This window comes from Diorhabda sublineata, chromosome 10 (genome assembly GCF_026230105.1).
Source record: "Diorhabda sublineata isolate icDioSubl1.1 chromosome 10, icDioSubl1.1, whole genome shotgun sequence".
In the NCBI taxonomy this organism is placed as follows: domain Eukaryota; kingdom Metazoa; phylum Arthropoda; class Insecta; order Coleoptera; family Chrysomelidae; genus Diorhabda; species Diorhabda sublineata.
In genome coordinates, this window is record NC_079483.1 from 1,634,063 (window position 1) to 1,650,211 (window position 16,149).

Here is a 16,149-nt window from a genome sequence, read left to right on the forward strand (position 1 = left end):
ATTTCAACATTTCTCATATATTTGAATGAGTTTGCATCTAACTTTGTCAGATATACGCGATTAACATCCATTGAAGCCCATTGAAGTCGATTCTCACTTTGTGTTGATTGAAAATTTTCAAAGTCTATCTTCCTAATTTGAAGTCGAATTTCAACATTTCTCATATATTTGAGAGAGTTTGCATCTAACTATGTCAGATATCGTCGATTAACATCCACTGAAGCCAATTGAGGTCGACTGTCACTTTGTGTTGATTGAAAATTTTCAAAGTCTATCTTCCTAATTTGAAGTCGAATTTCAACATTTCTCATATATTCGAGTGAGTTTGCATCTAACTTTGTCAGATATACGCGATTAACATCCATTGAAGCCCATTGAGGTCAACTGTCACTTTGTGTTGATTGAAAATTTTCGAAGTCTATCTTCCTAATTTGAAGACGAATTTCAACATTTCTCATATATTCGAGTGAGTTTGCATCTAACTTTGTCAGATATCGTCGATTAACATCCATTGAAGCACAGTGAGGTCGATTGTCAATTTGTTTTGATTGAAAATTTTCAAAGTCTATCTTCCTAATTTGAAGACGAATTTCAACATTTCTCATATATTTGAGTGAGTTCGCATCTAACTTTGTCAGATATACGCGATTAACATCCATTGAAGCACATTGAGGTCGATTGTCAATTTATGTTGATTGAAAATTTTCAAAGTCTATCTTCCTAATTTGAAGTCGAATTTCAACAATTCTCATATATTTGAGTGAGTTTGCATCTAACTTTGTCAGATATACGCGATTAACATCCATTGAAGCCCATTGAGGTCAACTGTCACTTTGTGTTGATTGAAGATTTTCGAAGTCTATCTTCCTAATTTGAGGACGAATTTCAACATTTCTCATATATTTGAGTGAGTTTGTATCTAACTTTGTCAGATATACGCGATTAACATCCATTGAAGCCCATTGAGGTCAACTGTCACTTTGTGTTGATTGAAAATTTTCAAAGTCTATCTTCCTAATTTGAAGTCGAATTTCAACATTTCTCATATATTTGGGTGAGTTTGCATCTAACTTTGTCAGATATAGGCGATTAAGATCCATTGAAGCCCATTGAGGTCGACTGTCACTTTGTGTTGATTGAAAATTTTCAAAGTCTATCTTCCTAATTTGAAGACGAATTTCAACATTTCTCATATATTCGAGTGAGTTTGCATCTAACTTTGTCAGATATCGTCGATTAACATCCATTGAAGCACATTGAGGTCGATTGTCAATTTGTGTTGATTGAAAATTTTCAAAGTCTATCTTCCTAATTTGAAGACGAATTTCAACATTTCTCATATATTTGAGTGAGTTCGCATCTAACTTTGTCAGATATACGCGATTAACATCCATTGAAGCACATTGAGATCGATTGTCAATTTGTGTTGATTGAAAATTTTCAAAGTCTATCTTCCTAATTTGAAGTCGAATTTCAGCATTTCTCATATATTCGAGTGAGTTTGCATCTAACTTTGTCAGATATACGCGATTAACATCCATTGAAGCCCATTGAGGTCAACTGTCACTTTGTGTTGATTGAAAATTTTCGAAGTCTATCTTCCTAATTTGAAGACGAATTTCAACATTTCTCATATATTCGAGTGAGTTTGCATCTAACTTTGTCAGATATCGTCGATTAACATCCATTGAAGCACATTGAGGTCGATTGTCAATTTGTGTTGATTGAAAATTTTCAAAGTCTATCTTCCTAATTTGAAGACGAATTTCAACATTTCTCATATATTTGAGTGAGTTCCCATCTAACTTTGTCAGATATACGCGATTAACATCCATTGAAGCACATTGAGGTCGATTGTCAATTTGTGTTGATTGAAAATTTTCAAAGTCTATCTTCCTAATTTGAAGTCGAATTTCAACAATTCTTATATATTTGAGTGAGTTTGCATCTAACTTTGTCAGATATACGCGATTAACATCCATTGAAGCCCATTGAGGTCAACTGTCACTTTGTGTTGATTGAAGATTTTCGAAGTCTATCTTCCTAATTTGAAGACGAATTTCAACATTTCTCATATATTTGAGTGAGTTTGCATCTAACTTTGTCAGATATACGCGATTAACATCCATTGAAGCCCATTGAGGTCAACTGTCACTTTGTGTTGATTGAAAATTTTCAAAGTCTATCTTCCTAATTTGAAGTCGAATTTCAACATTTCTCATATATTCGAGTGAGTTTGCATCTAACTTTGTCAGATATACGCGATTAACATTCATTGAAGCCCATTGAGGTCAACTGTCACTTTGTGTTGATTGAAAATTTTCGAAGTCTATCTTCCTAATTTGAAGACGAATTTCAACATTTCTCATATATTCGAGTGAGTTTGCATCTAACTTTGTCAGATATCGTCGATTAACATCCATTGAAGCACATTGAGGTCGATTGTCAATTTGTGTTGATTGAAAATTTTCAAAGTCTATCTTCCTAATTTGAAGACGAATTTCAACATTTCTCATATATTTGAGTGAGTTCGCATCTAACTTTGTCAGATATACGCGATTAACATCCATTGAAGCACATTGAGGTCGATTGTCAATTTGTGTTGATTGAAAATTTTCAAAGTCTATCTTCCTAATTTGAAGTCGAATTTCAACAATTCTCATATATTTGAGTGAGTTTGCATCTAACTTTGTCAGATATACGCGATTAACATCCATTGAAGCCCATTGAGGTCAACTGTCACTTTGTGTTGATTGAAAATTTTCAAAGTCTATCTTCCTAATTTGAAGACGAATTTCAACATTTCTCATATATTTGAGTGAGTTCGCATCTAACTTTGTCAGATATACGCGATTAACATCCATTGAAGCACATTGAGGTCGATTGTCAATTTGTGTTGATTGAAAATTTTCAAAGTATATCTTCCTAATTTGAAGTCGAATTTCAACAATTCTCATATATTTGAGTGAGTTTGCATCTAACTTTGTCAGATATACGCGATTAACATCCATTGAAGCCCATTGAGGTCAACTGTCACTTTGTGATGATTGAAAATTTTCAAAGTCTATCTTCCTAATTTGAAGTCGAATTTCAACATTTCTCATATATTTGGGTGAGTTTGCATCTAACTTTGTCAGATATAGGCGATTAAGATCCATTGAAGCCCATTGAGGTCAACTGTCACTTTGTGTTGATTGAAAATTTTCAAAGTCTATCTTCCTAATTTGAAGTCGAATTTCAACATTTCTCATATATTTGAATGAGTTTGCATCTAACTTTGTCAGATATCGTCGACTTACATTCATTGAAGCCCATTGAAGTCGATTCTTACTTTGTGTTGATTGAAAATTTTCAAAGTCTATCTTCCTCATTTGAAGTCGAATTTCAACATTTCTCATATATTTGAATGAGTTTGCATCTAACTTTGTCAGATATCGTCGATTTACATTCATTGAAGCCCATTGAAGTCGATTCTCACTTTGTGTTGATTGAAAATTTTCAAAGTCTATCTTCCTCATTTGAAGTCGAATTTCAACATATCCCATATATTTGAATGAGTTTGCATCTAACTTTGTCAGATATCGTCGATTTACATTCATAGAAGCCCATTGAAGTCGATTCTCACTTTGTGTTGATTGAAAATTTTCAAAGTCTATCTTCCTCATTTGAAGTCGAATTTCAACTTTTCTCATATATTTGAGTGATTTTGCATCTAACTTTGTCAGATATCGTCGATTAACTTCCACTGAAGCCCTTTGAGGTCAACTGTCACTTTGTGTTGATTGAAAATTTTCAAAGTGTATCTTCCTAATTTGAAGTCGAATTTCAACATTTCTCATATATTCGAGTGAGTTTGCATCTAACTTTGTCAGATATCGTCGATTAACATCCATTGAAGCCCATTGAGGTCGACTGTCACTTTGTGTTGATTGAAAATTTTCGAAGTCTATCTTCCTAATTTGAAGTCAAATTTCAACATTTCTTATATATTTGAGAGAGTTTGCATCTAACTTTGTCAGATATCGTCGATTAACTCCATTGAAGCCCATTGAGGTCAACTGTCACTTTGTGTTGAATGACAATTTTCAAAGTCTATCTTCCTAATTTGAAGTCGAATTTCAACATTTCTCATATATTTGAGTGAGTTTGCATCTAACTTTGTCAGATATACGCGATTAACATCCATTGAAGCCCATTGAAGTCGATTCTCACTTTGTGTTGATTGAAAATTTTCAAAGTCTATCTTCCTAATTTGAAGTCGAATTTCAACATTTCTCATATATTTGAGAGAGTTTGCATCTAACTTTGTCAGATATCGTCGATTAACTTCCATTGAAGCCCATTGAGGTCAACTGTCACTTTGTGTTGAATGAAAATTTTCAAAGTCTATCTTCCTAATTTGGAGTCGAATTTCAAACATCTCTTATATATTTGGGAGAGTTTGCATCTAACTATGTCAGATATCGTCGATTAACATCCACTGAAGCCAATTGAGGTCGACTGTCACTTTGTGTTGATTGAAAATTTTCAAAGTCTATCTTCCTAATTTGAAGTCGAATTTCAACATTTCTCATATATTCGAGTGAGTTTGCATCTAACTTTGTCAGATATACGCGATTAACATCCATTGAAGCCCATTGAGATCAACTGTCACTTTGTGTTGATTGAAAATTTTCAAAGTCTATCTTCCTAATTTGAAGTCGAATTTCAACATTTCTCATATATTTGAGTGAGTTTGCATCTAACTTTGTCAGATATACGCGATTAACATCCATTGAAGCCCATTGAAGTCGATTCTCACTTTGTGTTGATTGAAAATTTTCAAAGTCTATCTTCCTAATTTGAAGTCGAATTTCAACATTTCTCATATATTTGAGAGAGTTTGCATCTAACTTTGTCAGATATCGTCGATTAACTTCCATTGAAGCCCATTGAGGTCAACTGTCACTTTGTGTTGAATGAAAATTTTCAAAGTCTATCTTCCTAATTTGGAGTCGAATTTCAAACATCTCTTATATATTTGGGAGAGTTTGCATCTAACTATGTCAGATATCGTCGATTAACATCCACTGAAGCCAATTGAGGTCGACTGTCACTTTGTGTTGATTGAAAATTTTTAAAGTCTATCTTCCTAATTTGAAGTCGAATTTCAACATTTCTCATATATTCGAGTGAGTTTGCATCTAACTTTGTCAGATATACGCGATTAACATCCATTGAAGCCCATTGAGGTCAACTGTCACTTTGTGTTGATTGAAAATTTTCGAAGTCTATCTTCCTAATTTGAAGACGAATTTCAACATTTCTCATATATTCGAGTGAGTTTGCATCTAACTTTGTCAGATATCGTCGATTAACATCCATTGAAGCACATTGAGGTCGATTGTCAATTTGTTTTGATTGAAAATTTTCAAAGTCTATCTTCCTAATTTGAAGTCGATTTTCAACATTTCTCATATATTTGGGTGAGTTTGCATCTAACTTTGTCAGATATAGGCGATTAAGATCCATTGAAGCCCATTGAGGTCGACTGTCACTTTGTGTTGATTGAAAATTTTCAAAGTCTATCTTCCTAATTTGAAGTCGAATTTCAACATTTCTCATATATTCGAGTGAGTTTGCATCTAACTTTGTCAGATATACGCGATTAACATCCATTGAAGCCCATTGAGGTCAACTGTCACTTTGTGTTGATTGAAAATTTTCGAAGTCTATCTTCCTAATTTGAAGTCGATTTTCAACATTTCTCATATATTTGGGTGAGTTTGCATCTAACTTTGTCAGATATAGGCGATTAAGATCCATTGAAGCCCATTGAGGTCGACTGTCACTTTGTGTTGATTGAAAATTTTCAAAGTCTATCTTCCTAATTTGAAGTCGAATTTCAACATTTCTCATATATTTGAGTGAGTTTGCATCTAACTTTGTCAGATATACGCGATTAACATCCATTGAAGCCCATTGAGGTCGACTGCCACTTTGTGTTGATTGAAAATTTTCAAAGTCTATCTTCCTAATTTGAAGACGAATTTCAACATTTCTCATATATTTGAGTGAGTTCGCATCTAACTTTGTCAGATATACGCGATTAACATCCATTGAAGCACATTGAGGTCGATTGTCAATTTGTGTTGATTGAAAATTTTCAAAGTCTATCTTCCTAATTTGAAGTCGAATTTCAACAATTCTCATATATTTGAGTGAGTTTGCATCTAACTTTGTCAGATATACGCGATTAACATCCATTGAAGCCCATTGAGGTCAACTGTCACTTTGTGTTGATTGAAGATTTTCGAAGTCTATCTTCCTAATTTGAAGACGAATTTCAACATTTCTCATATATTTGAGTGAGTTTGCATCTAACTTTGTCAGATATACGCGATTAACATCCATTGAAGCCCATTGAGGTCAACTGTCACTTTGTGTTGATTGAAAATTTTCAAAGTCTATCTTCCTAATTTGAAGTCGAATTTCAACATTTCTCATATATTTGGGTGAGTTTGCATCTAACTTTGTCAGATATAGGCGATTAAGATCCACTGAAGCCCATTGAGGTCGACTGTCACTTTGTGTTGATTGAAAATTTTTAAAGTCTATCTTCCTAATTTGAAGTCGAATTTCAACATTTCTCATATATTCGAGTGAGTTTGCATCTAACTTTGTCAGATATACGCGATTAACATCCATTGAAGCCCATTGAGGTCAACTGTCACTTTGTGTTGATTGAAAATTTTAGAAGTCTATCTTCCTAATTTGAAGACGAATTTCAACATTTCTCATATATTCGAGTGAGTTTGCATCTAACTTTGTCAGATATCGTCGATTAACATCCATTGAAGCACATTGAGGTCGATTGTCAATTTGTGTTGATTGAAAATTTTCAAAGTCTATCTTCCTAATTTGAAGTCGAATTTCAACAATTCTCATATATTTGAGTGAGTTTGCATCTAACTTTGTCAGATATACGCGATTAACATCCATTGAAGCCCATTGAGGTCAACGGTCACTTTGTGTTGATTGAAGATTTTCGAAGTCTATCTTCCTAATTTGAAGACGAATTTCAACATTTCTCATATATTTGAGTGAGTTTGCATCTAACTTTGTCAGATATACGCGATTAACATCCATTGAAGCCCATTGAGGTCAACTGTCACTTTGTGTTGATTGAAAATTTTCAAAGTCTATCTTCCTAATTTGAAGTCGATTTTCAACATTTCTCATATATTTGGGTGAGTTTGCATCTAACTTTGTCAGATATAGGCGATTAAGATCCATTGAAGCCCATTGAGGTCGACTGTCACATTGTGTTGATTGAAAATTTTCAAAGTCTATCTTCCTAATTTGAAGTCGAATTTCAACATTTCTCATATATTCGAGTGAGTTTGCATCTAACTTTGTCAGATATACGCGATTAACATCCATTGAAGCCCATTGAGGTCAACTGTCACTTTGTGTTGATTGAAAATTTTCAAAGTCTATCTTCCTAATTTGAAGTCGAATTTCAACATTTCTCATATATTTGGGTTAGTTTGCATCTAACTTTGTCAGATATAGGCGATTAAATCCATTGAAGCCCATTGAGGTCGACTGTCACTTTGTGTTGATTGAAAATTTTCAAAGTCTATCTTCCTAATTTGAAGTCGAATTTCAACATTTCTCATATATTCGAGTGAGTTTGCATCTAACTTTGTCAGATATACGCGATTAACATCCATTGAAGCCCATTGAGGTCAACTGTCACTTTGTGTTGATTGAAAATTTTCGAAGTCTATCTTCCTAATTTGAAGACGAATTTCAACATTTCTCATATATTCGAGTGAGTTTGCATCTAACTTTGTCAGATATCGTCGATTAACATCCATTGAAGCACATTGAGGTCGATTGTCAATTTGTGTTGATTGAAAATTTTCAAAGTATATCTTCCTAATTTGAAGACGAATTTCAACATTTCTCATATATTTGAGTGAGTTCGCATCTAACTTTGTCAGATATACGCGATTAACATCCATTGAAGCACATTGAGGTCGATTGTCAATTTGTGTTGATTGAAAATTTTCAAAGTCTATCTTCCTAATTTGAAGTCGAATTTCAACAATTCTCATATATTTGAGTGAGTTTGCATCTAACTTTGTCAGATATACGCGATTAACATCCATTGAAGCCCATTGAGGTCAACGGTCACTTTGTGTTCTTTGAAGATTTTCGAAGTCTATCTTCCTAATTTGAAGACGAATTTCAACATTTCTCATATATTTGAGTGAGTTTGCATCTAACTTTGTCAGATATACGCGATTAACATCCATTGAAGCCCATTGAGGTCAACTGTCACTTTGTGTTGATTGAAAATTTTCAAAGTCTATCTTCCTAATTTGAAGTCGATTTTCAACATTTCTCATATATTTGGGTGAGTTTGCATCTAACTTTGTCAGATATAGGCGATTAAGATCCATTGAAGCCCATTGAGGTCGACTGTCACTTTGTGTTGATTGAAAATTTTCAAAGTCTATCTTCCTAATTTGAAGTCGAATTTCAACATTTCTCATATATTCGAGTTAGTTTGCATCTAACTTTGTCAGATATACGCGATTAACATCCATTGAAGCCCATTGAGGTCAACGGTCACTTTGTGTTCTTTGAAGATTTTCGAAGTCTATCTTCCTAATTTGAAGACGAATTTCAACATTTCTCATATATTTGAGTGAGTTTGCATCTAACTTTGTCAGATATACGCGATTAACATCCATTGAAGCCCATTGAGGTCGACTGCCACTTTGTGTTGATTGAAAATTTTCAAAGTCTATCTTCCTAATTTGAAGTCGAATTTCAACAATTCTCATATATTTGAGTGAGTTTGCATCTAACTTTGTCAGATATACGCGATTAACATCCATTGAAGCCCATTGAGGTCAACGGTCACTTTGTGTTCTTTGAAGATTTTCGAAGTCTATCTTCCTAATTTGAAGACGAATTTCAACATTTCTCATATATTTGAGTGAGTTTGCATCTAACTTTGTCAGATATACGCGATTAACATCCATTGAAGCCCATTGAGGTCAACTGTCACTTTGTGTTGATTGAAAATTTTCAAAGTCTATCTTCCTAATTTGAAGTCGAATTTCAACATTTCTCATATATTTGGGTGAGTTTGCATCTAACTTTGTCAGATATAGGCGATTAAGATCCATTGAAGCCCATTGAGGTCGACTGTCACTTTGTGTTGATTGAAAATTTTCAAAGTCTATCTTCCTAATTTGAAGTCGAATTTCAACATTTCTCATATATTCGAGTGAGTTTGCATCTAACTTTGTCAGATATACGCGATTAACATCTATTGAAGCCCATTGAGGTCAACTGTCACTTTGTGTTGATTGAAAATTTTAGAAGTCTATCTTCCTAATTTGAAGACGAATTTCAACATTTCTCATATATTCGAGTGAGTTTGCATCTAACTTTGTCAGATATCGTCGATTAACATCCATTGAAGCACATTGAGGTCGATTGTCAATTTGTGTTGATTGAAAATTTTCAAAGTCTATCTTCCTAATTTGAAGTCGAATTTCAACAATTCTCATATATTTGAGTGAGTTTGCATCTAACTTTGTCAGATATACGCGATTAACATCCATTGAAGCCCATTGAGGTCAACGGTCACTTTGTGTTGATTGAAGATTTTCGAAGTCTATCTTCCTAATTTGAAGACGAATTTCAACATTTCTCATATATTTGAGTGAGTTTGCATCTAACTTTGTCAGATATACGCGATTAACATCCATTGAAGCCCATTGAGGTCAACTGTCACTTTGTGTTGATTGAAAATTTTCAAAGTCTATCTTCCTAATTTGAAGTCGATTTTCAACATTTCTCATATATTTGGGTGAGTTTGCATCTAACTTTGTCAGATATAGGCGATTAAGATCCATTGAAGCCCATTGAGGTCGACTGTCACATTGTGTTGATTGAAAATTTTCAAAGTCTATCTTCCTAATTTGAAGTCGAATTTCAACATTTCTCATATATTCGAGTGAGTTTGCATCTAACTTTGTCAGATATACGCGATTAACATCCATTGAAGCCCATTGAGGTCAACTGTCACTTTGTGTTGATTGAAAATTTTCGAAGTCTATCTTCCTAATTTGAAGACGAATTTCAACATTTCTCATATATTCGAGTGAGTTTGCATCTAACTTTGTCAGATATCGTCGATTAACATCCATTGAAGCACATTGAGGTCGATTGTCAATTTGTGTTGATTGAAAATTTTCAAAGTATATCTTCCTAATTTGAAGACGAATTTCAACATTTCTCATATATTTGAGTGAGTTCGCATCTAACTTTGTCAGATATACGCGATTAACATCCATTGAAGCACATTGAGGTCGATTGTCAATTTGTGTTGATTGAAAATTTTCAAAGTCTATCTTCCTAATTTGAAGTCGAATTTCAACAATTCTCATATATTTGAGTGAGTTTGCATCTAACTTTGTCAGATATACGCGATTAACATCCATTGAAGCCCATTGAGGTCAACGGTCACTTTGTGTTCTTTGAAGATTTTCGAAGTCTATCTTCCTAATTTGAAGACGAATTTCAACATTTCTCATATATTTGAGTGAGTTTGCATCTAACTTTGTCAGATATACGCGATTAACATCCATTGAAGCCCATTGAGGTCAACTGTCACTTTGTGTTGATTGAAAATTTTCAAAGTCTATCTTCCTAATTTGAAGTCGATTTTCAACATTTCTCATATATTTGGGTGAGTTTGCATCTAACTTTGTCAGATATAGGCGATTAAGATCCATTGAAGCCCATTGAGGTCGACTGTCACATTGTGTTGATTGAAAATTTTCAAAGTCTATCTTCCTAATTTGAAGTCGAATTTCAACATTTCTCATATATTCGAGTGAGTTTGCATCTAACTTTGTCAGATATACGCGATTAACATCCATTGAAGCCCATTGAGGTCAACTGTCACTTTGTGTTGATTGAAAATTTTCGAAGTCTATCTTCCTAATTTGAAGACGAATTTCAACATTTCTCATATATTCGAGTGAGTTTGCATCTAACTTTGTCAGATATCGTCGATTAACATCCATTGAAGCACATTGAGGTCGATTGTCAATTTGTGTTGATTGAAAATTTTCAAAGTATATCTTCCTAATTTGAAGACGAATTTCAACATTTCTCATATATTTGAGTGAGTTCGCATCTAACTTTGTCAGATATACGCGATTAACATCCATTGAAGCACATTGAGGTCGATTGTCAATTTGTGTTGATTGAAAATTTTCAAAGTCTATCTTCCTAATTTGAAGTCGAATTTCAACAATTCTCATATATTTGAGTGAGTTTGCATCTAACTTTGTCAGATATACGCGATTAACATCCATTGAAGCCCATTGAGGTCAACGGTCACTTTGTGTTCTTTGAAGATTTTCGAAGTCTATCTTCCTAATTTGAAGACGAATTTCAACATTTCTCATATATTTGAGTGAGTTTGCATCTAACTTTGTCAGATATACGCGATTAACATCCATTGAAGCCCATTGAGGTCAACTGTCACTTTGTGTTGATTGAAAATTTTCAAAGTCTATCTTCCTAATTTGAAGTCGAATTTCAACATTTCTCATATATTCGAGTGAGTTTGCATCTAACTTTGTCAGATATACGCGATTAACATCCATTGAAGCCCATTGAGGTCAACTGTCACTTTGTGTTGATTGAAAATTTTCGAAGTCTATCTTCCTAATTTGAAGTCGATTTTCAACATTTCTCATATATTTGGGTGAGTTTGCATCTAACTTTGTCAGATATAGGCGATTAAGATCCATTGAAGCCCATTGAGGTCGACTGTCACTTTGTGTTGATTGAAAATTTTCAAAGTCTATCTTCCTAATTTGAAGTCGAATTTCAACATTTCTCATATATTCGAGTGAGTTTGCATCTAACTTTGTCAGATATACGCGATTAACATCCATTGAAGCCCATTGAGGTCAACGGTCACTTTGTGTTCTTTGAAGATTTTCGAAGTCTATCTTCCTAATTTGAAGACGAATTTCAACATTTCTCATATATTTGAGTGAGTTTGCATCTAACTTTGTCAGATATACGCGATTAACATCCATTGAAGCCCATTGAGGTCGACTGCCACTTTGTGTTGATTGAAAATTTTCAAAGTCTATCTTCCTAATTTGAAGAGGAATTTCAACATTTCTCATATATTCGAGTGAGTTTGCATCTAACTTTGTCAGATATACGCGATTAACATCCATTGAAGCCCATTGAGGTCAACGGTCACTTTGTGTTCTTTGAAGATTTCCGAAGTCTATCTTCCTAATTTGAAGTCGATTTTCAACATTTCTCATATATTTGGGTGAGTTTGCATCTAACTTTGTCAGATATACGCGATTAACATCCATTGAAGCCCATTGAGGTCAACGGTCACTTTGTGTTCTTTGAAGATTTTCGAAGTCTATCTTCCTAATTTGAAGTCGATTTTCAACATTTCTCATATATTTGGGTGAGTTTGCATCTAACTTTGTCAGATATAGGCGATTAAGATCCATTGAAGCCCATTGAGGTCGACTGTCACTTTGTGTTGATTGAAAATTTTCAAAGTCTATCTTCCTAATTTGAAGTCGAATTTCAACATTTCTCATATATTCGAGTGAGTTTGCATCTAACTTTGTCAGATATACGCGATTAACATCCATTGAAGCCCATTGAGGTCAACTGTCACTTTGTGTTGATTGAAAATTTTCGAAGTCTATCTTCCTAATTTGAAGTCGATTTTCAACATTTCTCATATATTTGGGTGAGTTTGCATCTAACTTTGTCAGATATAGGCGATTAAGATCCATTGAAGCCCATTGAGGTCGACTGTCACTTTGTGTTGATTGAAAATTTTCAAAGTCTATCTTCCTAATTTGAAGTCGAATTTCAACATTTCTCATATATTCGAGTGAGTTTGCATCTAACTTTGTCAGATATACGCGATTAACATCCATTGAAGCCCATTGAGGTCAACGGTCACTTTGTGTTCTTTGAAGATTTTCGAAGTCTATCTTCCTAATTTGAAGACGAATTTCAACATTTCTCATATATTTGAGTGAGTTTGCATCTAACTTTGTCAGATATACGCGATTAACATCCATTGAAGCCCATTGAGGTCGACTGCCACTTTGTGTTGATTGAAAATTTTCAAAGTCTATCTTCCTAATTTGAAGAGGAATTTCAACATTTCTCATATATTCGAGTGAGTTTGCATCTAACTTTGTCAGATATACGCGATTAAGATCCATTGAAGCCCATTGAGGTCGACTGTCACTTTGTGTTGATTGAAAATTTTCAAAGTCTATCTTCCTAATTTGAAGACGAATTTCAACATTTCTTATATATTGGAGTGAGTTTGCATCTAACTTTGTCAGATATCGTCAATTAACATCCATTGAAGCCCATTGAGGTCGACTGTCACTTTGTGTTGATTGAAAATTTTCAAAGTCTATCTTCCTAATTTGAAGTCGAATTTCAACATTTCTCATATATTCGAGTGAGTTTGCATCTAACTTTGTCAGATATACGCGATTAACATCCATTGAAGCCCATTGAGGTCGACTGCCACTTTGTGTTGATTGAAAATTTTCAAAGTCTATCTTCCTAATTTGAAGACGAATTTCAACATTTCTTATATATTCGAGTGAGTTGCATCTAACTTTGTCAGATATACGCGATTAAGATCCATTGAAGCCCATTGAGGTCGACTGTCACTTTGTGTTGATTGAAAATTTTCGAAGTCTATCTTCCTAATTTGAAGACGAATTTCAACATTCCTCATATATTCGAGTGAGTTTGCATCTAACTTTGTCAGATATCGTCGATTAACATCCATTGAAGCACATTGAGGTCGATTGTCAATTTGTGTTGATTGAAAATTTTCAAAGTCTATCTTCCTAATTTGAAGACGAATTTCAACATTTCTCATATATTCGAGTGAGTTGCATCTAACTTTGTCAGATATACGCGATTAAGATCCATTGAAGCCCATTGAGGTCGACTGTCACTTTGTGTTGATTGAAAATTTTCGAAGTCTATCTTCCTAATTTGAAGACGAATTTCAACATTCCTCATATATTCGAGTGAGTTTGCATCTAACTTTGTCAGATATCGTCGATTAACATCCATTGAAGCACATTGAGGTCGATTGTCAATTTGTGTTGATTGAAAATTTTCAAAGTCTATCTTCCTAATTTGAAGACGAATTTCAACATTTCTCATATATTTGAGTGAGTTCGCATCTAACTTTGTCAGATATACGCGATTAACATCCATTGAAGCACATTGAGGTCGATTGTCAATTTGTGTTGATTGAAAATTTTCAAAGTCTATCTTCCTAATTTGAAGACGAATTTCAACATTTCTCATATATTTGAGTGAGTTTGCATCTAACTTTGTCAGATATACGCGATTAACATCCATTGAAGCCCATTGAGGTCGACTGCCACTTTGTGTTGATTGAAAATTTTCAAAGTCTATCTTCCTAATTTGAAGAGGAATTTCAACATTTCTCATATATTCGAGTGAGTTTGCATCTAACTTTGTCAGATATACGCGATTAACATCCATTGAAGCCCATTGAGGTCAACGGTCACTTTGTGTTCTTTGAAGATTTTCGAAGTCTATCTTCCTAATTTGAAGTCGATTTTCAACATTTCTCATATATTTGGGTGAGTTTGCATCTAACTTTGTCAGATATACGCGATTAACATCCATTGAAGCCCATTGAGGTCAACGGTCACTTTGTGTTCTTTGAAGATTTTCGAAGTCTATCTTCCTAATTTGAAGTCGATTTTCAACATTTCTCATATATTTGGGTGAGTTTGCATCTAACTTTGTCAGATATAGGCGATTAAGATCCATTGAAGCCCATTGAGGTCGACTGTCACTTTGTGTTGATTGAAAATTTTCAAAGTCTATCTTCCTAATTTGAAGTCGAATTTCAACATTTCTCATATATTCGAGTGAGTTTGCATCTAACTTTGTCAGATATACGCGATTAACATCCATTGAAGCCCATTGAGGTCAACTGTCACTTTGTGTTGATTGAAAATTTTCGAAGTCTATCTTCCTAATTTGAAGTCGATTTTCAACATTTCTCATATATTTGGGTGAGTTTGCATCTAACTTTGTCAGATATAGGCGATTAAGATCCATTGAAGCCCATTGAGGTCGACTGTCACTTTGTGTTGATTGAAAATTTTCAAAGTCTATCTTCCTAATTTGAAGTCGAATTTCAACATTTCTCATATATTCGAGTGAGTTTGCATCTAACTTTGTCAGATATACGCGATTAACATCCATTGAAGCCCATTGAGGTCAACGGTCACTTTGTGTTCTTTGAAGATTTTCGAAGTCTATCTTCCTAATTTGAAGACGAATTTCAACATTTCTCATATATTTGAGTGAGTTTGCATCTAACTTTGTCAGATATACGCGATTAACATCCATTGAAGCCCATTGAGGTCGACTGCCACTTTGTGTTGATTGAAAATTTTCAAAGTCTATCTTCCTAATTTGAAGAGGAATTTCAACATTTCTCATATATTCGAGTGAGTTTGCATCTAACTTTGTCAGATATACGCGATTAAGATCCATTGAAGCCCATTGAGGTCGACTGTCACTTTGTGTTGATTGAAAATTTTCAAAGTCTATCTTCCTAATTTGAAGACGAATTTCAACATTTCTTATATATTGGAGTGAGTTTGCATCTAACTTTGTCAGATATCGTCAATTAACATCCATTGAAGCCCATTGAGGTCGACTGTCACTTTGTGTTGATTGAAAATTTTCAAAGTCTATCTTCCTAATTTGAAGTCGAATTTCAACATTTCTCATATATTCGAGTGAGTTTGCATCTAACTTTGTCAGATATACGCGATTAACATCCATTGAAGCCCATTGAGGTCGACTGCCACTTTGTGTTGATTGAAAATTTTCAAAGTCTATCTTCCTAATTTGAAGACGAATTTCAACATTTCTCATATATTCGAGTGAGTTGCATCTAACTTTGTCAGATATACGCGATTAAGATCCATTGAAGCCCATTGAGGTCGACTGTCACTTTGTGTTGATTGAAAATTTTCGAAGTCTATC